This window comes from Serinus canaria, chromosome 1A (assembly GCF_022539315.1).
Source record: "Serinus canaria isolate serCan28SL12 chromosome 1A, serCan2020, whole genome shotgun sequence".
Lineage (NCBI taxonomy): Eukaryota > Metazoa > Chordata > Aves > Passeriformes > Fringillidae > Serinus > Serinus canaria.
In genome coordinates, this window is record NC_066314.1 from 50,871,554 (window position 1) to 50,896,164 (window position 24,611).

Sequence of the window (24,611 nt, forward strand, 5' to 3'; positions counted from 1 at the left end):
CGAACTGACAATTCTTGAGCTGATATCCCATCATATGACCTTTTCATGGAGTGGAGACCAAAATTACTGTGTAACCAGGGGGCAATAAACCACACCTGATAAGATGAAAGGCTTTCGGCTTTTTCCAGATTCTAAATACTGGAAAAAGGGTGGGGGCTGATGAGGAAAATAACAATGGAAGAGGTTCAAAATGATGCAGCCAGTTGTGATGAAGAACGTTTAATTATCTGATTTTATGAATTAAACCTCTTCCCAGGTGACAGGATAGACCAGTGAGCGTCTTTCACACTGACAACACTGGTTGTCCAGTTCCAGTTGGCAAAAGCCGCTTAAGGACCCCTCCAAATGCTCCAGTCCTCCAATAGTACCAGTGGCAAAACAGGCAAGCAACTCATGGCGTAGAGTGGGAAGTGTTTTCATTTGTTCCCTTTGTATCCCTCTGCTGTTTCTATAAAGGAGGATCTTGTGCCTTCCTGGCTGTGTGATGAGGTGGCAGCTGTTGTGTGGATGCAAAAGTTCTTGTGGCCCTCTCCATTAAGCAGGGAACATCCTCCTGTTTCAATCCCTGCAGGATGAATGGAGGAATGTCCCTCTAGCCAAGCTTTGTAGTTTCCAGCTTTGCTGCCAGAGTCCGTAGTCCCGGCTGGGCACACAAAGAAGGATGTGTCCCCTTTCTTTGCTCAGGCAGAATGAGAGAGTGGGTAATTTATGGGCTGAGAACAGGTGAGTGTGCTGTCTTGTATGCAGAGAGAAAGGAAAGAAAGCTGCTCTGAATCCATATCCTGGATTAAAACTGCCTGTTTAATAAGAGGGTTTTCCTTTTTTACTTGTGATTCCTGATTCAAAACCCATGAAAAAGCACAAGGAGCAACCTAGTACATTCTTTTACTAACACCCTATTTTCCCTACTCTGTTTGCCTGAGGCATTAAGAAGACAGCCACTTTTCTTGCTTTCTGGCTTCCTATAGAGCAATGGCTTCAAACCTTACTTCCCAGGTGCCTCAAGCTGAGAGTCCTTGATCCAGCCTTCATTATATTAATTCAGTCTGAACTCTCTGATGTTTACTGTGCTACCTTTTACCTGTAAGTTTTAGGCACAGGAAAATCAGATCTAGGGACGTCTGTGTTTTAAACCTTCCCTGCTGTCCATTTTTCTAAAGGATCTATATAGGTGCAGGAGTGAAGCCTATGGATTTGTCTGTTTCAGTTATTAAATGAAGCAAGGCTACATTTTCCTTTGCAATGGAAAACTTTAGCTTTGGTTTGTTATTAAAACCTAGGTGTTCATACCTTGCTGCAGGGGCAGGAGGAGGAGGAAGAGGAGGATTTCACAGGAAAGTCTGATAGATCCCAGTACTCCTCATGAGAGGATCCATATATTTGGATAAAATAGCTGAGTAAATTACCCTAGAGACTTGCAGGGTAAAAAATCTACCTCCTATCCCTCGTCCTTGCCCCAGCTCCATTTTTGCTGTGTTAAATGCACACAGTTTTGAAAGGGAGAAACACAGCCTTCTGGCAGAAGTACATGTGCATTCATGTTAAAAAATTTCTGAAGTAAAGACAGTTGAGACAGGCAGACTCCAAGTTTCCACCTCAGAATAGAATAAATACTTGTTCTATGGTCACGAGTGAATTCACCATTACCCCACACTCAGAGTGCCTGCACTGCCTTTCTCCACTGCCACCAGCCCGCTCTGTGCAGGTACCTGCTGAGATGATTCTGTAGTCCCATGTCACAAAATCAAATTGTGCATGTTTGTATAACTAGTCTGTCTCAGTCTGCAACTTTAAACCTCCCTGCTGCTTGCAGTGACAAGTTGATTTTCTGTGTGTGCTTAAATTAGATGCTCATATGCAAATTTACAACTTGAAAGTGTCCTTGTGAAGGCTTTATTTTTGTTCTGTCTGATTGTATTGTACTTTTTTATTGAAACTGAAGGCAATGTCAACTAAGAAATATATTTTTGTTCTTCTATATTTGAAAACAAAAAAAGCACAAAGGAGGAAATAGGATAAATAAGTGACAGCTCTTGAAAGGGGATTAGAAAGCAGCAGTGTAATAATGCATAAATCCCATGTTTTGTGTAAAAAGTTTCTTCAGAAAAAAGGCAGGTTTGATATCAAAATGTTTAAGTAGTACCAAAAGACTTGAACATTTTTCTACTTTTTATACAGAAGTGGAAAAATAGTGATAAATACAATTTCATTAATTAAAAAAAAAAAAAATTAAATACTGCCTTTGGAATGACTGCTCGCCCAGAATTTCCTTGCTTTGTATTATGTTAAAATAAAGATGAGTAGCAAAAAATAGGCCCTTGAAATGCAAATGAACATTTTGCAAATTAAAATAGTTCAGTTGACCCCCTTTCTCAAATGATTGAGTTGCTGAAATGTAACAAATTATTTAAGTTCAAAACAAGAAATTATTTACTTTTAAATTACTGGAGAATTAAGTTATTTTTCTGCCAAGTTCTAATATGCTGGCTTTTGCAGGGTAGTTTGGGGATATTTTTATATTTCTGCTTGACCTGGAAATGCAGATGACTCCCATTTGTTACAATTATTGCGCTACCCATCTAATTTAGTCTATAAATTCCTTGAGGCAGGAAACACATCTTCCTCTGGGATTGCTGAGCTCTGAAGGAAACCCTTTACAGCAGAAGGTGGCTGTCTAGAACAAAATTGTGCCATGTTGATTTTCCCAACTCATCCTCTCAGTGCCAGGCAAATCTAGAGGTCCACAGAACCCCTGAGGTTTATAAATTAAATAATTTCAGAAAGTGAAAAATTCTGGATGCATAGATTTAAAATCAGCTTGGGATCAATACTTTGGAATTTTTTGTCCTATACTGTCTATCTCAAGGGGGAAGAAGAATTGTCTTTATCCTGTCAGTCATGAAGAAGGACTGGGTCTGGCCCACTGGTCACTTGCACTGGATAAAGGCAGTAATGGGATGATATTCCTCCCAATGCCTCTGAAGCATCTCATTTAAACTCCCTTCAGAAATGTGACTCAGAGTCAGAGCTGTCCAGTGTTTATGCACAGCGTGGATGCTGCAGCTCACAGCAGCTCATCTCCCAGGGCCTGTGCTCAGCCAGCTGTTCAGAGCAAGTCAGTGAGCTCAGGCAGCCAGAGACACACCGGTGCACCTGCACCTGCAAATTGCCCACATCACCTCTGGAGCCTCATGTCTTTGCAGGTTGTCTTCCATCCTTCACACCTTACTGGACTCTTCCAATCTCCCCAGTGACATCTGAGCTGCTCTGATCTCCTCAAAGTTCAGCAGCTGGCAGTGATCTAGCGTAAAGCTCACCCAGCCTGCTTCTGGAGCCCCTGTCACCTCAGCTTTATTGGCCCCGTGGTCTCCGTAGATTCCTCAAAGTGCTCGTAAATTAGAAATATTAATAAAAGGGGCACTGTAGGTTTAAACAGATAACATTTATGATTTTTTTTAATGGCACTCTTATTATCAATTGACATTTAAAATGGCATCATAATCCATCAAGGTGAAACGGATTCAAAAAAATATTTCTCCCAAGCCAAAACCTGTAACAGCAGCAGCAGGATTGCAGTAGAGGAAGGAGACAAACAGTTTGAGCCCAGGTCACTGATTACATAATTTAGAGGTGTTTTTTTAACAACTTCACCCTCTGTTTAATACATTCTTGTATTTCATAATGCTTCTTCTCCACTGCCCGCTCCCCATAGCCCTTTGCAGAGGTTTTTCCATCAAAAATCTTTAGTTAGTCCATGATAGGGAGCAATTTGCTTTGAATGGAGCAGGAGCTGTTATATGTTGGAAGGGGCTGGAGAGATCAAAGGTTGTCCTTTTCATAACAATTCAGGCCATGGAGCAGCAACTGACATGGAGAACTGTCCAGCATGGCTATAAACAAGCTTTGATTTTTTTTGCCTGATGGAAAGCTAAAAATAAAGAAGGAATATGCTTAATGAGGTCCATCCTTGCAAACATGGGGAGAACAAAAATTCTCTCCCCACCTACTGAAGAAGGCTACAGCATCCACATGTACAGAAATGAAACCAATTCTCCAGGGACAAAAAGGGGAGGGAAAAGCCCAAGGAATCAATAACAGAGTAAAACATAAAGTCCATGACCTGCAGCTCATTATTTCAAATTGGTTGTGGCTTAGTAGTGAATATATGTCTGTGGTGATGCATGGAAATGAACTTCTGGTGACCTGGAATGGTTCTTCATCATCCAGGTGATGAAGGAGGAGGCACTGAATGCTACTAGGAATCACTGGTGTTATGCTGAGCTGCTGTTGTCCTGCAGGGTACCTGCAGTTAAAGGATTAGGCTTTCACTGCACAATCCATAAGGAGATGCCAGCAGAAGATACTCCTTGAAATGGTGGCATGACAAACTCTCTTATTTGCCAGCAAGGGGGTGACTGGCTCTGCCAATGGGCAATTAAAGGTATCCTTGGCAAATGTCTGAGGGAAATGTACCTAACACCCCTCAGGATTCCTATATTTTCAAGAGAAAACGCCTCAAGAAGTAGTGTAGATTAATTATCTAGAAGTGACATGCCTGGAGTACATTACATACATCCTCCACTCCCAAACTGACCATTCAATGCACAGATTGGGAGTGTGAAACTAAGTTATTTTTTGTTCTGTGTTCTTAACCACATGTGCTTTTTTCAGTGTGTTTGTATGAAAAAAAAAGCACAGATAGACCAAGTGAGTTTTAGGCAGAAGTCAGCGAGGTTTAGCTGACCATCAGTGTGTTGGCTGTGAGGGAAATATTCATGTTGCAGTAATGGGGTGGAGCTGGCATCTGTTGTCTCATTCCTGACAACAGATTACTGGTCTGGAAGTAATTCACAGCCTAGGTACAGTTTCATGGGAAGCAGCCTTCCCCGTGCTGGGAGGATTTTGAGATTGTAAGCTCCCACACCAAACCAGAAAAAAAAGTCAAACTCTGATAGACTCAAAAAAGAATGTAATTTTTGTTTTGGGTTAGCGTTTTTGGTTTTGGGATTTTTTTTTTTCAGTCTATTAGTCTCAGCTCAATAAAAACATTTCATTTTGATCATAATAAAATGTTTTGTCTTGCTGTTGAACTTTCAATTATTTTTCCACTGTAATAAATTCATTTTTAAATAAAGCAGTAATCTTGAACATGGCAAAATGACCTTTTAAAGACTATTGGAACAGCATGTATCAAAAACATGAAGAATTTTTAAAATTTATTTTATTTTAATGAACAGTGAATCCAAACAACCCCAGCACCCCCAGGTAATGCAGAGCTCTGTGTGTGCAGAGCAAACACACGTTTTTGCAGCTGACCCGGTTTCCTGGTCTCATAGATGCAAAAAAACATTTAGGGAAAGTTGTAATATGTATGTTTTTCTTAAGGGTACTGTCTGTCCTGATTAACAGGATGCATAGTTAACTATAATATTAGGTTGTTAAGCCCACCTTTTTTGTAGATATTTTTTCTCAAATTCTGGAAAACTGTCACGGCATAGATAATTTATGTGGGAATAAAGAAATTCCATACTGTATGTGTAAGAGGGCTTTTATATGTCTGGGATGGTCACAGATTTCAGTGTGTATGGATTTGCCAACCTTACCTTTCTCTAAATTTGCTGTGATTTCCACAAAGAAAGAGCATTACCGTGTCATAAAGTTCCCAGCTGGCTCTGACACCCTACATGGATTTTAACTACCTTTCACATGATGGGCTTTGCAAACAGTGTTGTGAAACAGGGCTTTAGTTACCACTAATTAATTCAATGTTCAGGCTGAGAGAGCCAGCATTAGGGGATCACTGCTTGAACTATTTCTGCCTCTCAAAGCCAAGCAGGAGAGGGCAGCATGTCCTGTGGGATGAGCACACCAGGGCTGTGACAGCCCAGGTGGGGAAGTGAAAATTGTTTTACATCCTCATCTTCCACTTCAAGTTGAGACATTCCCGTGATGAAAAGATGTCACAGAATGAGAAGTGGTAGTCTTACCCAGCTGATTTGCAAGCAAGGATTCTCCTGCAGTTATATCATACAGTAAAGCCTGTGATTTATAAGCCAAGAGCAACCTTGATTTTATGCATAAAAGGGTTTCTGCAGTTTTCAGGGTGGGAAAGAATAGAATAGAATAGAATAGAATAGAATAGAATAGAATAGAATAGAATAGAATAGAATAGAATAGAATAGAATAGAATAGAATAGAATAGAATAGAATAGAATAGAATAGAATGTTCTGGTTGGAAAGGACCTACAGTGATCACCCAGACCAACTGCCTGACCAACACAGGGCTGACCAAATTAAAGCATGTTATTTAGAGAATTATCCAAATGCCTCTTAAACACTGGAGCATCAACTACTTCTCTAGGAAGACTGTTCCAGTGTTTGACCACCCTCTCAGTGAATAAATTCTTTCTAATGTCCAGTCTAAACCTTCCCTGGCTCAGCTTTGAATTATTCCTACACAGCCTAGCACTGGATACCAGGGTGAAGAGATCAGCACCTTCTTCTCCACTTCCCCTCTTCAGTAAACTTTAGAGAGCATCCAATATCTATAAGGAAAGCCAGTAAAGTAAAATCAGTTAAAGGCTGGTTGCTAAAACCTGTTTTTCAGGTGACTTATTCTTGAAAGCACAAGAGAAGTTGAGAATTTTCCTGTCTTCTTTAAACTTCAGTCTTTGCAGCACCCATACATGCATTTTTTAAGAAGTTTATAGTAGGAAAGATTAAAATAATTTGTGATTTTTTTCTGTCTAATACCCCAAACCATACTTATCCCACAAAGTGAAGGGAGTGAACTGGTCCTGAATCCTCTTGCCTGACACGACCTTAAGTATTATTTCAGGATGAGCTGGGATGGTTTGTATTAATTTCTCTACAGGTCTTGAATAGGAATGCCAGGAGGGCATGAAGATATGTCCTCAGAGCCATAACAAATGTAGTCCCAAGAGGAGAATAATGTCTTTGCCAACAGAGGAGTGAGAGCAATAGATAATAAAGTCTTAATAGCAGGAGAAGATTTTGGGCAGGAGCAAGACACATCTGCAGAGCAGACTGTAGATATTACCCTTGCAGCCTATCCTGTCAACACATCATCTTTGTCAGTGCTAAAATTCAGGTCAAACTCCATGAAGAGAAAGTAAAACAGATTGCACTGTAGCAATTCATTAGTTCTAATTACAAAACCTGAGGAAAATGTCACTTCCAAATTTAGACAAAACATCAAAATTTCAGCCTCTGCCAGGGACAGTCGTGTTAGGCTGGCCAGATGGCAAAATGGCAGAACAAGCAAACAGTCCACTGAGGCCGTACAAAATCTTGGGAGAGCACAAGATATCCATGTACAGACTAGAGAAGGAAAAATATCACCTGCAGGCACAGAAAGGAGACATTCTTCCACTTGCCAAGGAGGTACAAGTCCCTCTTGCCTGGCAGAGCCCACACACATCCCAGGTTCCTTCCCTCCACTTAGACAGCATTGCAACTTTTCCTGCCCTATCCATGGGGATCCTGAGAAAATGATGAAGTGCACAATATTCCTAGGATCTCAGCATTTTGTTTTGTTTAATGGGCTCCTGTGGGAACTCCTATTACTCTACTCTGGAGGGAAGAGCTTTTTTGTTTTTGTTGCTGCTGTTGTTGTTTGCCCCCTTTTGCCTGAGGCAGGTCATGAATTATGTGCCGGATGTTCTTCCTCACTCCTGGACTTCCTATGATGCCCCATGGGGACCCATTAAGACCTTCCTTGCTGCCTCCTTCCAGAGAAAGGTCAAGTGCTGAAGTGGCAGAAGCAGGGGTAGAAGGAGGCTCTTGTGACTCAAGGATCTTTGGAAGAGAGCAGCAAGTCACTGTTAGGGTTTGGATGGGCCCATGGGGGTCTGCTGGGAAATTGAGTCGCATACCAAAGTAAACTGTCCAATTACAGGGCAAATGCATGGTTTGCATGGTTTTTCTTCCGAAGTTGCTCTTTGAATCATGGTATTTCCACTTATGCAGTGGCACCAGAACTCAAACTTCGGAGAAGTGGGCACTTCTGACCTGCAGCTAACTGCAGATCCTTCTGTGGTCTTGCCCACAAACTGCCCACACTTCAGCCAAAATTTAGATCCAGCTGCTAAAGCTGTCTATGCCTCTGAGGCAGAAAAGCCCTAGTTTAGTTCCTCTGGGTGACATCTAACGCAGCCACTTTCACGCACTTCAGATAAATTTCCTGCAAGAAGCCATCTCATGTTTTTATAACCACAGACATTTCAAACATATTTCTGTATTTTCTGATGTGCCATTGGCACAGACTATGAAAATTGTTTGGGCTATATATAGTTGGACTTTTTTCTTTTTCTTTTTTTGCAGTTTGTTATAGGAAAACAAAATTTCTGTAGCTTTGTGCCAACCCAGCCTCACTTCAAGTGAACTGTCTGCTTTTTATCCACAACATCACATCCCAGAAGTCTGCCTAAAGAACATTATTAGCTGAGGCTGCAGAGTTAAGTACTGGAAAGCTAAGGCAATGCCAGATTTGAGATTGCTTCTGCTCATACATTAAGGGGCAGATGCATTAGGACATACTAAAAGCTTTTATAAACGGCCAGAGTCTCTGCAGAAGGTGGGATGTTCCGTTTCACAGGCAGGACTGATGAATCACCTGAAAAGTGGTTCATTTGCATGAATTCTTTCTTCCTCAGCTGTGGCCCCCAGCCCCCTTCCCTGTGCTCGTTTTGGTCCATTGTCGGTGTTCTCAGCAAGTCCCAGTAGGTGCTAAAACCACTGTGGCTGTAACACAGACTATGGCACTGCCACAGATGGAGAAAGGGGAGGAAGAGGAGGAAGTAGGTGAGCATTGTCTAGTTCAGACAACTTCTGAGGCGATTTCTGGGCATTTTCTCAGCCCAGAAAGCAAAAGACAAAAGCTGCTTGATAGGTCACCCCTCCCTGTGGTTTTTTCCTGACTCATTCAGCCTCCTTTGGTGATGAGTTCTCAGTCACTGGTGAGACACTGAAAAGGACTATGAGAGTAGTGTTATTTTATGATCCACTAAGAATTTCCACAGCCTATTCTGAGGAGAGAGTGAAAATTTACCCCCACCACTCGTCAACATAGCACAGGGGAACTGAGCTCAGCATGGCCAGAACGAGGCACTGAGCAGCCCCTGCACAGCCAAAGAGAAATCTGGTCACAGATTGGTGAGGGTTGTTTGGGGCAGCTTGTGCAGGGTCTGTCTCTCTCCCCCCACCCCTGCCTACAATAGCGGTAATGTAACAGAACAGTTAATTTCCTTTCTGGCTGAACACTGAAGCTTATTTGCAGTTTAGGTTGCCAAAAATAAAACCAATTGTCTGAAATATTCCATTTAGTTGCCTTATTATGGGAGTAAGCTTTGAAAAATGAAGACATTTTCAGATTGTCAGTGATCTTGTTATGGAATCCATGAAAATGGTATTTTTAAAAATAAAAAATTTTCGCTGTCTTCTTTAGTTATTTAGGGGGAAATAAAGTCCTTGTGATTTCCTTTTAGCTTTAGGTACAGCCCTTCTCTCTGCTGGACACTGACAGCAGATTCAAGCAGATGTTGCTCTATCCATGACACACGGGTTGTCATTTCCAGCTTTTTTTTATGGCCAGGAGGGCTAAAAGCATTTCTTAATAAGGAAAACACAAGTGTTGCTGACATCAAAGCAGAGCTGGAGCTCCAGGCACACTGCTATGCATTAATCTGTCTTGGGCATCATGTAGATTTATTCCTTTGGATCTGCAAAGGCAGGTACAGCCTTGTGCTCTATCCACTGGATCTTCCGTGCAGACTACATACTAATTGCCATCCCTGTACTGGAGACACAAGGCAGTCACTGCCAGCTTTGGTAGGGATTTTTTTGGTAAATACTCTCTAATTTTTTTACAGGATAGTACACTAATGCTAGGAGCGAAATGTGGTTAAGAATCAGCTTGTTATTATCTCTGTTTTAAAGAATAAGTTTCTGTTACTTCCTTTATGAACAATGAAGAAAATGGAGAGCAAAGTGACATTATTTTTACATCTCCAAATCTGTCACATTTAGTTCAGTGCTCAGTTAATAACACATGTAATGTCACTTGACTAACAATAGTGACATGAGAAGTATCTGTAGATCCCACTTCATGTTCTGGCAATGGTTATTTAGAAATTGTGCTACATAAACCACAGTGTAGTGCCAAGTAATTTGAATGCTGCATTCAAGCATCCTCCTGGTTATACATGAAGACCTCCAGTTTCACTTAAATATTCTTAAAAAGTTATGGACCCACCCTGACTGCCATAAACGTAAAATAAAAAGTTCCTTTGATTGAAATGCTGGTTGGATCAAGCTTGCAGCATGTTTGTGTTTTATCATTATTACAGAAGTGTTACAACTGCCAAATACATCTGAAATTAAGTTTCTGAGAATATTCTCAGAAGAGTTCTGAAGATGCACATTTTGGACTTGGGGCTTATAGCTCATAATAGAAATATCACATTTCAATAAAAATCCACCTCAGGCGTAACAAGCGAAATCACTAAATATTCAGTTGGCATCACCTTACTACAACACAGCTACACAGCAGTGAAATAATTACACATTCATAAGCAGTCCTACATAGGCAAGGAGTTTTTTCTCTTGGTAATGCAAGGTAATAGTGATACAGAAAGGCATAACACATTCACAAAAAGGAGTAAGACAGCTGGCACTGAATGCATTTGAAATAGTGTGGACAACATACAGGGAGGAGACAGTAGACCAAAGGATGTGGTGAGGGACCTTGCCAGTGCAGACATGTTGAAGCTAATGTCCACTAGAACCAAAGTTTCACTTGGGACACTGCAGCACCCTGCTGATGTTCCCTTTGGATGTGGAAATCACATAGTGGTTTGTGTGGAGCATCCACAGGTGACTGCACAGTTAAAATCCAGCCTATGGATAATGGACTTGCAGAAAATCAAGAAGAGCTGCAGCATAATCTTTTTATTACCTTCATCCTCAAAAAGGATAGTCTCTGCCTTCCACAAAAATCTTTTTACTAAGAACTTTTCCCCATCTGTAATTGAGCTAATCAAATCCAGAATACTTAAATCCAGAGAGAGTGCATGGGTCCTTAGTGTGTGGACCCTGACAGACTTCCCATCTTTTTTATAACAAAGATTAAACTAGCTTGCACATTTCTTCTATTTGCAGCTGCAGCAAGGAGAAAGATGAGGAAATAACATGTTAAACCTTAAGTACAAGCTGGTTGCTTAACCTGGCTCATGCCTACCCACTTTGCAGTTGCTTTTCAGTTCTCATGGTCAGCTTCTCCTCCCATTATTGTTTCCACAAGCAATTGTTGATAACTCATCTTGGTAACATTTTTAGAAGACCAAATACAGATAGTTTGTTTTAAAGACACAGAGAAAGAGAATTTGCACAGCCTTGAGTCTGTCTTGAAGAAGCTGTGATAAATGCAGTTTGAGAGTATTTTATTTGCTTTGTGAGAGATAAATCGAGTAATAACAAGTAATTTTTTGTAACAAGCCAAGCTGGATGGGGATTTGAACAACCTGGTCTGGTAGGTGTCCTTTTCCATGGTATGCTTAGCCACCCTCTGCAAGACAAAACACAACTAACAAATAATCTGTGTGCTTTTTATGATCCATGCAGTCAGGCTTCCTGCCTGAGATGATGGCTGAGTATCCGAGGACCACACACAGCTCAAGTACTAGATTTCAAGGGCAATAAAGACCTTTACACATGGAGGAAATAAGATTAATGCCCTTCTGCATTCCTCATATGGGCTTAGTTCACAGCTGAAAAAAGCACTAGGTTTTGGATCACACTACTGAAGTTCAGGGCAGCAGTTGGAGGAACACAGACAAAAAGAGTTTACATTTATAAATTGTGCAATGTGTTATGAGTTTGTTGTTAAAATGTTTGGGGAATGGGGAGTTACTTGTTGTGGGGGAAGGGAAAAGGGGAGTTATCTGTTGTGGGGTAAGGGAAGGAGTCCAGGACTTGGTGGGGGCAGAGGGTGGACAATTCAGAGAGTGATTGGGCTGGAGCATCAACCAATCACTCGACGCCCTGGAGAAATGATTGGTCCAAAATGAACATCGATAAGGACCAATCAAAGTGCCCGAATTCCACCAATCGGTGCACGGATCCAAAACCCACCAATCCTGGACCGGGGCGCATATAAAAAGGGGGGTTTTCTGGTCAGTTGGGTTTTTTTTCTGTTCTGGATAGTTCTGTTCAGTTCTGTGGTGTTCTTTTGTTCCTCCTTCGAGCTGTTGTGTGGGGATCTGGGCTTATCCCAGATCTTCTGTTCTCCCCGGCTTGTGTTTTAATAAACGAGAGCCTTTTTCTATCCTGAAATTTGGCCTCGTTCACTTTTTTATAACACAATGTATATGATTCAGGTGTTGGCTGACCTGGAGTAGTGATCAGGTGAGGGTTTTGCTTTTTGGCTTAAAATTGCAGCTCTTAACAAAGCTTTCCAATTGAGGTTGATTTAATGCCTCATTTGGCACCCGAAGTTTCCCCCAGGCCAAATAGTATATGTGCTAGGTCAGAGGAAAAGGGAATGGCTCTGAGTCTTCCCAGTCACTCCTGCACATAATGACTGCATTCAACCTTGCAGTGGGTCCTTTCCATGCAGTTCAGGTGTGTGTCTTCAGACCAATAGCCTGCAAACGTGAGTAAATTTGGAAGCTGTTTGCTTGGAAATACCTTCAATTTTTTTAATCGTAGATACAGTAGTCTTATTATTCTTTTTTTTTTTTTTTTTTTTTTTTTGTTCCGTGCTTGTTCAGTGCTCCAAAATGTAGCTTTCAGCTGGGCTTCTCAAGCCACTAGACTGAATTTGCAGCTTACTGTCTTTTAACACCTAAGAACATCCTTGTGCTAGATGCTGGAAAAGTATAGAACTAGGAAACACGAGGAAACACTTCTCTGTGTAAGATGAGAAGTGTCCAGTTAATGCAGTCATCTTAAGGGGAAAAAAAGCTACAAAAATCTTGTGATGTCTTCACACTGCCATTTGTGGAATTGGGCTGAACTGAGATGAGCTAAACCATGGCTGTACTTTAAATATTTGTATCTGAACTGTTTTCTACATGCATAGGGCATGTTAGCACCATGCAGTTCAGAGATGTACAGAATAGTTTCAAACACGCTGGTTTCTCCAAGTAGAATTGTGCTGGACTTTGCTGTACCATGATGCTGCTTCTGCTGTGGAACTCTCTTTTTACACAGACTGCCAAACAAGTGACAGTCTCGGGTGTGAGCCTAAGAAGATAGTTATTTTTTTCAGTACTGGCTTTTGTTCTGACACACAGTGCTGCCCAGAGTGAGGGAGATGAACCCCCCCCTGTTCCCAGTGCCCTCTCTCTGAGCAAGTGAAGAATAAAGTAGAAAGCAACTTCTTTTTCAGTGTTTCTGACTCTGCACTCTACAGACACAGCTAGTCTACCATGAGTTAGCAGCATGCTAACAAAAGCACTGAGCTCTGAGTTACATCAGGTAAGTTCCCAGCTGAAGTGTGCTACCCTGGCAGGGTCCTGGCTCTCTGTTCATCAGCTATACCTTTTCGTGGCCTTCAGTTAATTTTTCTTCCTTCACCTCCCCTAGAAGAAGATGGGAACAGAATAGTAAACAGGATTTTCTGGGCATTTTTACCCTGTAAAAGCATTCATATCCCACTGTTGCTGGGACTTGCATAATTTCTGTGACAGTGCCGTGGCTTGGGAAGGACTATGACAGCGAGAGCAGCAGGAGAGAATGACTGATGGTCTTGGCAGGGATCTGGGACCGTGCCGGCCGGTCACCGCCAGATGGAGCCCTGGGCACGGCCGGCCCGGAGGTTCCCCGAGGGGCTGAGTCACAGGGGCTGCGCCGGCCAGGAGCTCCGGGAGGGCGGCGGGCGCTGAGGGCTGCGCCCGCGGGAGGGCGGGATGAGCTTCTCTGGTGAAACACAGTGGGAAGAAAACTGTAACTGTGAGTGTCACCTCCCCGCGATGGGCTGGGACCAGGAGGCCTGGCTTTGTGAAAGGGAGTTTTAGTATAGAAAAATGTTATGGGTGGGCATGAGTCTTTACAAAGGAGCAGGGAAAAGTCACATGGCCTAGATACTCCTGAGATATTGGGTGTTTTGGAGATGCAGTTGTAGATGTTCTTCACAGAAGAGGAAGATTGTTGGTGTGGTCCCACAGGCGCAGCATGCCTCTAAATACTCTCCTTGAAAAGAGGTGAATATCAATTGTTGTATCCAGCTGCTGGCATCCCATTATTTACCACAGGCAAAGATAAAACTGTTTGTGAAGGCTTACAAAAGGAGCTCAAGAAACTGAGTGATTGGGTAATAAAATGGCAGATTAAATTCAGTGTCAATAAATGCAAAGTAATGCACATGGATGAAAACAACCTTAACTATACATTCACAGTGATGGACTCTAAATGAGCTATTACCACTCAGAAAACAGATTTGGGAATCATTACACATAATTCTTTAGAAACAATCACCTCAAAGCTAGCAGCGGTCAAAAAGACAAATGGGGTATTAGAAATTATTAGAAAATAAATAGATAACATGATAAAAACATACCTTTTTTTTTTTTTTGCCATGCAAACCAATGCAGTGTTCACATCTTAAATGCCAGGGTGGAGGGAACAATTTCTTAGGCACTTAGTTTACAAGAAGCACCATATGTTTTCAAGAGATGACGCGGTGGAACTCATTGCCACAGGAAATTGTGAAAGCTCAAATGAAATTAAATTAAAACAGCAACTAAATAAATGTGTTGGCATTAGGTAAAAAAAGTTTGCATTGAGTGATGTAGACAGACCTACAAGCTCAGGTAAAAACATACTTTCTAGCTGCTGGAAAGGAATGGGGATAATCACTCTATCCCCAGCCTTGCTTCTGCTCTTTTTTTTTTTTTTTTTTTTTAATCTGTTGGGCTGCACAGACCTTTGCTTTTAACCATCAAGGCCATACTTATATCATTATCCTGAAGAGAAAGAAATATTTTGGTCCTAAGGAAAATCAATGGCAGAATGCATTGATTTCAAGAAAAGGAAAATCAGTTCTGCCTGTAGCTGGGTCATGTCTCACTGTGTGAGGTGTTGCATTGATTGAAGCAGGACTGCTGGCACAGCATGAGCAGCTTATAACAGGTATCTTTGAGCTGCCCAGAAAGTAGCAGTGAGTGGGATTCATTTCAACTAACTTTAGCTGGTGGTGAGAACTAGGTGCTGGTTCTTTAGGAACTGAGGTACTTCTTCCTATCACTGTGTATCCATGGTATGAGTATTGACAGAGGAAACAATGACAAAATGTGTAACATGTTCCAGAGAAACAACTAAGGCATCAGGAGCACCTTACTTGCTCTTTAGCATCTGAAATAGGAAATTAAGGTGGTGTTTGGACACCTTGGGGTGAAGACATGAGATGAGAACTTAACTTCTCTGAGGAAAATAAATGTGATACTGTTTGCTTTTGGTACATAACAGACCACCCATCCTTTTCAGGTGTCTCAGTGACAGAATGAGTAAGCAAAACCCAGAAACGTTGTTTGCATTAGAAACAGAAATATTTCTGTTTGGTGCCTGATTATTGAAAAGGGATCCCACTTCAGGGCCATGGGTGAGCTGCTGCAGAGCTCTAACTGCTTCCTCCTGCACGGTTTCATCCCTGTCTACTGGAGAAAGACCTTGTGCCAGCGAGGGAGCATCACGTCTCAGAATTGGTCTTGACTACTGGGGCAAGCAGGTTTTAAATTAGTACCAGGCAAACCCAAAGCAGAATATTGCAAAAGGCAATGCCAATGAAAGAATCCTTTAAGCTTTAGGTTTTAGGAAGGCAGAAGAAGAAGACTAGGAATCTTTTACAGGGATATAGATTGTCTCTCCTTCTTTTTTTTTTTTTAATTTGCTTATGTAGCAGCTGATATCCAGTTCTTCCCCTTACACTGAGGTTTTTTTTTTTTTTCTGTTTTCAATAGAAAAGCATAATGAATCAAAGACTTGTGCAGTAATGAAAACCTAGTATGTTTGTTCCATAAATAATTTTAAAAATTGAAGACACCATTTCAAAATACAGAAAATTTCATGGCTTAGGAACATCCCTTTCATTCTTTCCAGATCTCAGGCCTTATATACCTTATTTTTAAAATGGTCCATTTTTTAAAATATTTTCCATAGAGAAGAAATATGTGTATATAGTTATGTGTGTATTTAAGGGCAAAGAGAATAATAAAGACCAAATAATCTTTTCAGAAATGGGTACATAACCTGCCAGTCAGCTGATTTCTTTGGTATATACAATTAATGCATATTAATTATTGTGTATTGCACTGGTGCAGGTGCCCTATCTACACAAACACTGGAAGAATCCCTGCCTTGAAGCCATCAGTGCTTAACTGAACAAGAGAAGCCATGGAAAGAAAGAGGCGATGTCTCCTCTGGTTATTTTCATCTAACAATCCTCATAGTTTCTAAAGGAACATTTACTCTAAGCAGTGCTTGGTCAGAGATCTCTGACCTAGTTAGTTCCTGAAAACACCCCAGGGCACTGCTGTGCAGAGACCCTAGAACAAAGCCTGGATCCAAAAAAGCCTCACTGGTGAGGTGCTGGGCCACCACATTGGTGTGGGAGGGCTGACAGGCTGATGTGGCTTTCACCTCTACATCTAAAGCAAGTCTGTGGAGCATTGGCAGAAGAGCCATGACTCATTTTGCCTTCAGTGATAAACACACCTCAAGTGGCGTAGCTGAGGCATACAGATGGGCAGCACTAGAATAAATTGCAGACCTGCCTAAATCTTCTAAATGAAAAGCTCCCAGTCCAGCAAACCTTATTCATGAGTGTGGTCACATCTAATTTCATGCCATTGTCATTGTGAATGACACATTGTCTCTGGGAAGAAACCATAGGTTTTTGCAGTGTATGTTGGTTCTGACTACTCCTGTTTCAGTACAGTTTCTGGATACTGCCTTGTATTTGTGTTAAAAAAGAAAAATACTTGCCATTAGTGCTTAGTGTTATTTCAACATAAAGGTAAAGTCTGCATTAAAAATGCATAGCTAGGCTAGATATTTAACATTCAGTTGGTGTTCTGGCACAGTCTGAGGGCATGAACTGTAGCCAAGAATATATGGATTCTTAAAACTGTTTCCTGTACTAAATCTCAGCATCAGCCTGTCCATAAGTAATAAGGAGAAGGATGATGTAAAATAATGGTATTGTTAAAATACTGTCACCTCTCCCTCCCCCACATATTTTAAAGAAATATATTGCAAAAAATTCATAATGCACCTGGCCACCTTTCTCATGTCTTCCTTTCTTCCTCATCCTGATAGAATCAGTTCTGTATATTACTCCTTAGATTCAAGAGATTATGGCAATCTTCTCTGTTTTTTCATTAGCTAAGCTGATTCCGCGCAAAAGCTGTTTAAGATTCATGAGTAATTTTGCCTCTGCAAATAATAGGAATGCAGCTGAAGGAAAAAAAAAACCAAAACCATTTCCAATAGTCTAGACTGATGATGGTGTACTGATGAGAAATATGCACACAATTAACTTGAAATAAAATGCAACAATTTCTTCTTTAAGACTGTCCCCACAAATTGAGGTGTGCCTAGCTTACTGCACCCAAACCCTCACATCCTCCTTTTTGTACACAGGCACATGCCTACTTTACTGGGTAAAGTAAGCTTTACTTGTGGCTCGGCAGAGCCACAAGATCTTGACAATTATCACAGAATTTTCTGTGTGGGAATCTTGCAGTCTGTGGTTTTTGTGGCCAGGACCCATTCCTTTCGGCCAAAGTTTCTTATTTTCGCACACAGAAGACTTGCAGACAGGACAAATCAGATCCTGCTGGCCATTGATCCTGAGAAACTGGAGGGAGATGAATCCCCTCTCTGCCCACACATGTCCTCGTGCCTGGGGTTGCTGCATGGGTGCCTGAACAGCATGCCAGACTCTGGCCGAGGGTGAACTTGGGCTTAGAAAATTCCTGTCTGTAGTTCCCACTTCCCCCCTCTCAGTGGATGCAGAGATTATTTTAATGGTGTAATTTTGAACTGATTGTCACAGGAAGAAGAGCAGAACAAGTAACAGGATCCCTGCTTGAATGGGCTGATTTTGCTCAGAGGTGCCAGTTACAGCAGTCCAATGAAGTACAGTTCAGCACAATGGCTTTGCCCAGGACGTTAAGGAGACTGATGTAAATGATTCACATCCCATGGATTTGCTTAGGAGACCACCACTTCAGGTACTGTGTAGTGTCAGCTGTTCCACACTTGGAATTTTTTGTCAAAACTGTTTGCAAATAACAGCCGTCTCCCTTCCCTTCTGGTTTGCCATACCATTTCTGCAAGGTGTTTGGAGCAGGATTATGCCAATGAACACAAGACAGTCTGAAAAATTACCTTCAGGCTTATGTTTAGGCCCAAGAACTTCATTACATTCTTGGATTGGGGCCTCAGCATCCTGCAGTGAGCAAGTGAACAGCCCTAGTGTGAAGCCAGTGCCAACTTTGAGTGCCTAAGCAACAGAATGGGCACATTGTACTGATCTTCTCTTCTTCATTAAGAAAGATGATTAAAATATTATTTCTTGAAAACATCCAGTCTGTGAAAATATTCAGACAATGTTAATGAAGTTACCATGGATTTCTTTTCAGACATTCAAGCTATTAAGAGCAGGAATGTTTTGTCTGAAATTTGATATAGAAACCTAGTAATAGAAATAATCACTTCCTAGCTGTTACCTTTCATCTTTTGTACACGAGTAGAAGTTTACCATGTTCCTAACAGCAGTGATTTAGATTAATTTGTCCTAACAAATCAAGCCAAGCCATTCAGAGAGTGAATATTTTCTGGAAAGGGAAGAGCAAAAAAGACTTCAAACAGTAAGTCCAGAATAAAAGGCAGTGAAGATGGGTGGACATGAGTCATAAAGGAGGGATACTGTAGGTGTCCTTCATACTGCTGAGTGTTTTTCTTTCTTGTAGAAGGGAAATTACTAACGTTGTACACATTACTTGTCTTTATTTGAGGACATAATTTATTGAAGCTTCTTAAAGAACTAGTCACTAATTCATAAAATGAGGACAAAAGCCTTTGAGGCACCCTCGAGCATGCAGGTTCTATTGACCACAAGAAGATAATTTCTACTTTCTAATCCCTCTCTAGAAAGTTTCCAAAATGAACTCTGGAACACGTCAGGTACCGTAGAAATAATTTCATTCACTGCAAAACAAAACAAATGAGGGACTGATCTAAGAAACTGTGTACAGCCCTTTGTTCTCATTTGCAGAAAGGTCTTGAAACAAATTTTAGTAGTGTAGAGTTGAGTGGAATGTGACCACTATCTAAGAAAGTGGGGAAAAAGAAGCAGCCACTCCCAAACCTGTGGCTAAGAGACTGCATGGCAGCCAGTATATATTGTAATCAGACCTATGGCCTCATCAGCCCTTCTCCCTGTGTCTGTCCCTGTTGTAACAGCAAGGAAAAATTATGCAAAAATAGAATTTGCTTTCACCTTAATGTTCCATGCCTTTTTAAAGTTAGGGGAATTAGAATCAGCATTTCTGTACATAAAAGAGCTGCTTGTTATTATAAAGCTTTGCACTGTCTTCTTCAGGGTTATGAGGCATAACTGCAGAATCAGTTCAGAGAATCACTCTCTGAACTTGTCTGAGGTTTCAAATTGTTCTAAATCCTTCCTCAGGTTATGAGATAAGTTAACACAAATATATCCCCTTTAATTTAATCTAGACGATGCTAAAACTGAAAGAAGCCCAGATTTCGCTCACACCTATGAATGGAGCAAGCTCTGGGGCAGAACACTGTCACTTTCTAGCTGTCTCTATTACAGCTGCATAATTGACTGGGGCAGGAAAGGAGGCAACTGAAAATGTAAGAACAGCTCCTTGGTGGATGCTCCCTGGCCCTCTGTGTGCTGGAGGAGAATCTGAAAGTTCACTGCTATTCCTTGGGAATCAGTCAGCTGCAGAGGATGAGTTGAGGAGAGCTAGAGGTGTCACATTCCTGTGCCTGACAAAGGAGACTTCGAGATTCATTATCTAAGCTCTCATGTTCCCAGAAGGACTCAGGGAGGATTATGACCTGTCCTCACTGAGAGCAAGGTGACTTTAGCTAATACTTTCTTGATTTGGTTTCTTACTGATTGTGCTTCCTCCCCAGCTGGGTCAGCTGATTTGGATGGGGATCCCCGACTTCTCTGCAGTTGAGAATCACTTGATGAGAAAGTTGCTGGGATGTTTCATACATCAGTAGACACAGCTTCCCAAAGGCAGGGATATAGAGACTGGGCTGTCTCTTGCATGGGTGCTACTTTTTTGTCTTGCCACCCTTTTGAGACATTCATATTATTTAGCAAACACTGCATGACAGCATCTTCAAACAGCTGGAGTTGGGCAAAGAGAAGAGATGATGAAGTCATCCTACATCACTTCCTATATGAGAAAGGCTGCAAGTTTTGCTCTTTAGAGGGACTGACCAAAAGATGTTGTAGGTGCAAAAGCTGCTTCTTCAAATACAGTGTTTTTGGGACCAGCCAAGCCTTTTAAGTGTTTCATCCAGGTATTCCTGTCACATTTTTGGACTGGGGTTCCCTGGATGGGAACACATCAGGTATCGGGAGCTAGACACTCTTTGTTTACATCACAGCTGCTAGGGGCGTATCTTAGAGGCAGAAAATTCATGTTTTTCTGGACTGATTATGCTAAACAAAGATACTTGACAAGAAATATTTGTCTGAATCCCTAAAAAATACCAAACCCCAAAGATTTTGAAGGTCACTGGTACTTCAGCATGTACAGGCAGAGGAACAAAGAATGTGACCCAAGTACTGTGGATAGATGGCAGCCATACTTGAACAGTGTCCTTCCTTTAATTGCAGGTGAGACATCCCAGAACAGGGGAGAAGCTGGAAAATCAGATATACAGGATGGCACAAGACCTGTTGGTCCCGTATGTCCAGCCTATGGGAGTGACCCAGATAATTCCATGGGACTTTTTCTTTCCCATCATGAAAAAATGGCTTTTTAGATCTGAACTGGCTTATTAGATCTGAACTGCTACTTGACCTCTGTTCTGCACCTGATCTTCTTTGCTCTCTTCATCAGCTTCCAGGTGGCTGCTGCATGATGATTTATCCTTGCCTTGCTGCCCAAAGTTTGTGCTTCAGGGCTACAATCACTACTGCCACCTCCTATTTAAACCACTTAAACCAAGCTGAATGAATTGGCTTGGCGCAAACTATGGAATGCTGACACAAACTGCTGCGTGGGCTGGCTCAAAAGGGTGCTTAACACTAGAGGAGGGAAGGGGTGGGAAGAGGATGGAGAACACCACAGATGAGCAGCTGCAGTGGTAACACCCAGCAGCACAGCTGGATCTGAAGAAGGATGTTTGTCCACAGCCTCTGAGAGCAATTAGACTGGAGCCTTGGGGGGTCTGGCACATCTGAGAACAAGTGCTACTTATTTTGTTAGCTAAATAGGGATTTGGATAGCTGTCCTTTTTTCCACATTGCAACATTCATGACTTCTGTGTGCTGTGTAAGCATTGAAGATGCTTTAATTATTGGTAGAAGCTCTTTCTTTAAATGTTGTTTCTCACTTGAGAAGACAAATGATACTGATCTCTTAGGTGAAGTAGGGGCAAGGATAGTTTTGCTGCTGTTTCTTTTCTTCAAAATCAGTCTAAACTCAAAATGACACAAAATTTCAGAAGAATTCAGCTTTGGAGCAATTTTTTTCCCCCTGATTTCTGCATTATCCTTTCTTTTTGAGGTTCCCTGTGACTGCTGTATTCAAGAAACCTGTCCTTCAATTGCCTCCAATGCCTGTGACCCTTTCTGGCTTAACCCCAGGAAAAGGTCAAAGGGACAATGCTATACATCCTTGAGCAATGTTATCTACATTTATAACATTCTAGGCCATCTTCACTGTTTCTAATTCAGCTGTAGTAAATTATTTGTGTGGTACCTCTGTCCTACCAGGAAGCATAAAATGCTTAGTAGTTTCAATCAGAGTTATGTGCATGTAACTATGCAAGAAATGAATATAACCCTTTGGTTACAATAAGGTTATAAGCAGCAGGAGTCCATTATGATTTGCAGTAAAATGAAGAATTTTTAATAAATCATAAATTTTACTGTATAATTTCCCTTCCTCCTTATCCCTTTTTTTTTGTGTGCACCTACAAAATTATATTTTGTCCTTATTGAGACACCTTTTGTGCAATTGTCCCCAAAGCTGTTGCTCATTATTACCCCAAAGAGTAAGAACAACAAATGTATTAAAATCCCTTGAAAAAATTTGCCTGAATTGACTGTCTGCTTCTTTTCCCTAGGGTGAGATCTGATTTGATTGTATCTTTGCATCCTTGCAAAATCTACCACGTCCTGAAGCACTCATATGCCCAAATGGCAACAGAGGCATGGTTAGTATCAGCTTAGCAACTCCAGAGCAGTACAAAGAGAAGCAGGAAGGAAGAAAATGCTACAGGCAGCTGTAGTGCTACTGCTGCTGCCACAGTGTCTGACTGAGGTGGTACAGTGTGACATCTTTTCATTTGCTTGTGAACTTCTGCTCTCCAAAGGCATTTTCCCTGCCATTCTGTCACCTAGTGGTGGTTCTGGGAGACCAGGGTTTTCACAACAAAACCGAGGGGTGCAGTACTTGTACAGGCAGGGCCTGGGACCCCCAGTGGCCGCAGAAGCTTTGGGGCAGCATTGGAAGAAAGGTGCAATGGTTCTGAGGTGAGGGTGGAGCTGGGACTGTCTCTTTGGCTGTGACTGTGCATTCTAGGACAGTGGACTAGGCAGAGCTGCATCTCAACTGTGCCAGCTCCTGCATTTCACACATATCTGCATGAAACTGAAATTCAGGACAGTGCATGTGCTGTGCAAATGGCCAAGAATTGCATCGTTTTTGATATTAAAGAACACATTTATTCCGAAGGTCAGGGAATCAAAAAACAAATGAGAAAATCTTTGGCAGTTCAGGTGGAGTTACATATCTGAAAAAAGAAGGCAGCACTTCTCTCCTGACATAGGAACCAAATGGCAAGCTGGGTTTCTTGGGAGCAGATTTAGAATTGCATGCTCTGGTACTGTGTGCTGACTGGTTATCAGAAAAGTCTTTTAAGCTTGTTGACATTTCTGTTGTCTTTCCATAGGTGCTTTGGTCCTGGCAGAAGCCAGAGTTTATGTGCTGTTTTAGAAAGTGCCTGTCCTGTATTTCAAGGATCAGCCCTTTCCCATGGAGCAGATCTGCTGCCACAAGGAACCATACTGTATCTTCCATTAAAAATTAAAAAATAATTCCTACCAAATGCTTCATGGGTTTCTCGTTTAGTGTAGGAAAAGCCATGAGAAAAATCATTTACAATGATCAAATAAAAATCCTTACAAGATTAGAGCAGAATAATCTCACTGTAAAACTAGGTAAGTCAACACCTTATTGCAACACCTGCAAACACGAGTACTTTCATGCTTCTTGTGCTTCCATAGTAAATAGAAAAAAACCCAACCTGATTATTTTTCCAATTTCCTTAATATTTTTCACCTTTTTTTGGCCATTTTTTTCATCCTAGAAGTCTTAAAAGCCTAGATTCAAGGTACTAGGTGCAAAATGATGTGTTATGTCTATGTTTAGAGAGACACAGTGTCAGCTATTAAAGTAAGAGACAACTATTTCTATATTTAAGAGGGTAAATTGTTCTTTATTAAAAAATGTATTTTTCAATAGTTGTAGCTTGTGAAGTATCTACCTTCTAGACTAAAATGTGCCATGCATGGTGAATAGTTTTGAAAAGTTTACATACAAAGTATTCAGACTATTTGTAAGTGAGAATGAAAAGCAGAATGCATTTCTCCCATTGTATCTTGTGACGCTTCTCAAACACCCATGAGCAAAATGGCTGAAAGCTGAAAACTGTGATTTGCCATGTAAATAGCTGTACTTTTGCACAGTGCCCAGCCTTACTTTGAAGGAAATTGATTTTTCTTTAGCTGTGATTTAAAGGTTTAAAAATCCTGTACCAACCATGCACTGTAAAGGCTTTTTTCCACCCTAAATTTTGCCTTACAACCCCAGCTTTGGAAAGACCTACAGAAATGGATAACTTTGCATTCCTTGAGTGGTTCCAGCAGAATGACCACAATGTGTACAGTCTGTGTGGGGAGCAGATTTTTATAAAATAGGTTTACATGCCCCTACTTTTTTTATTGAAATACCTTGTAACTAATCTCAATGCATAATGAGCTGGCTACATTTCAAATGCTTCAACAACTTGAAACATGTTGGAAGGACCCAGACTCCCAGCAAATGAAGGACTCTTGTCAGGGTGTACACATTTCCCTCCTACTGCTATATTGATCTATAGGGAGCATACACAGGACAGGGAAGAAAAATACTCCTGAATTTTATTCTGATTTTATTTCTGTGATTGGACTTCACAGCTTACTGTAATTTATGGCCTCTCTTCGCTGCAGTCTAAACAGAGTGCAATCTAAATTGTGGGAGCTGGAAATCTCTAGTTCAGGATGCAGGCTGGCATCAATAAGCAGCCATCCCTCTCCTTGTTCCTGAAGAAGT

The 24,611-nt window shown here is 41.3% G+C and overlaps 1 long non-coding RNA gene across 4 annotated transcripts in view; it reads left to right on the plus strand.

Moving 5' to 3' along the window:
* Nucleotides 1–24,611, plus strand: part of LOC127061112 (uncharacterized) — a 101,762-nt gene that overhangs the window by 9,518 nt on the left and 67,633 nt on the right. Inside the window, exons 3-4 of one of the 4 annotated variants that reach the window (XR_007780580.1) lie at nucleotides 22,363–22,452; nucleotides 23,191–23,327. The exons of 1 other annotated variant lie outside the window; for it this stretch is intronic. This is a non-coding gene — a long non-coding RNA (uncharacterized LOC127061112). Of the gene's footprint in view, nucleotides 1–18,073; nucleotides 18,252–20,905; nucleotides 21,964–22,362; nucleotides 22,453–23,190; nucleotides 23,328–24,611 lie in introns of those variants that run through there. 2 more of the 4 variants (XR_007780579.1, XR_007780582.1) reach the window with 2 other exon arrangements.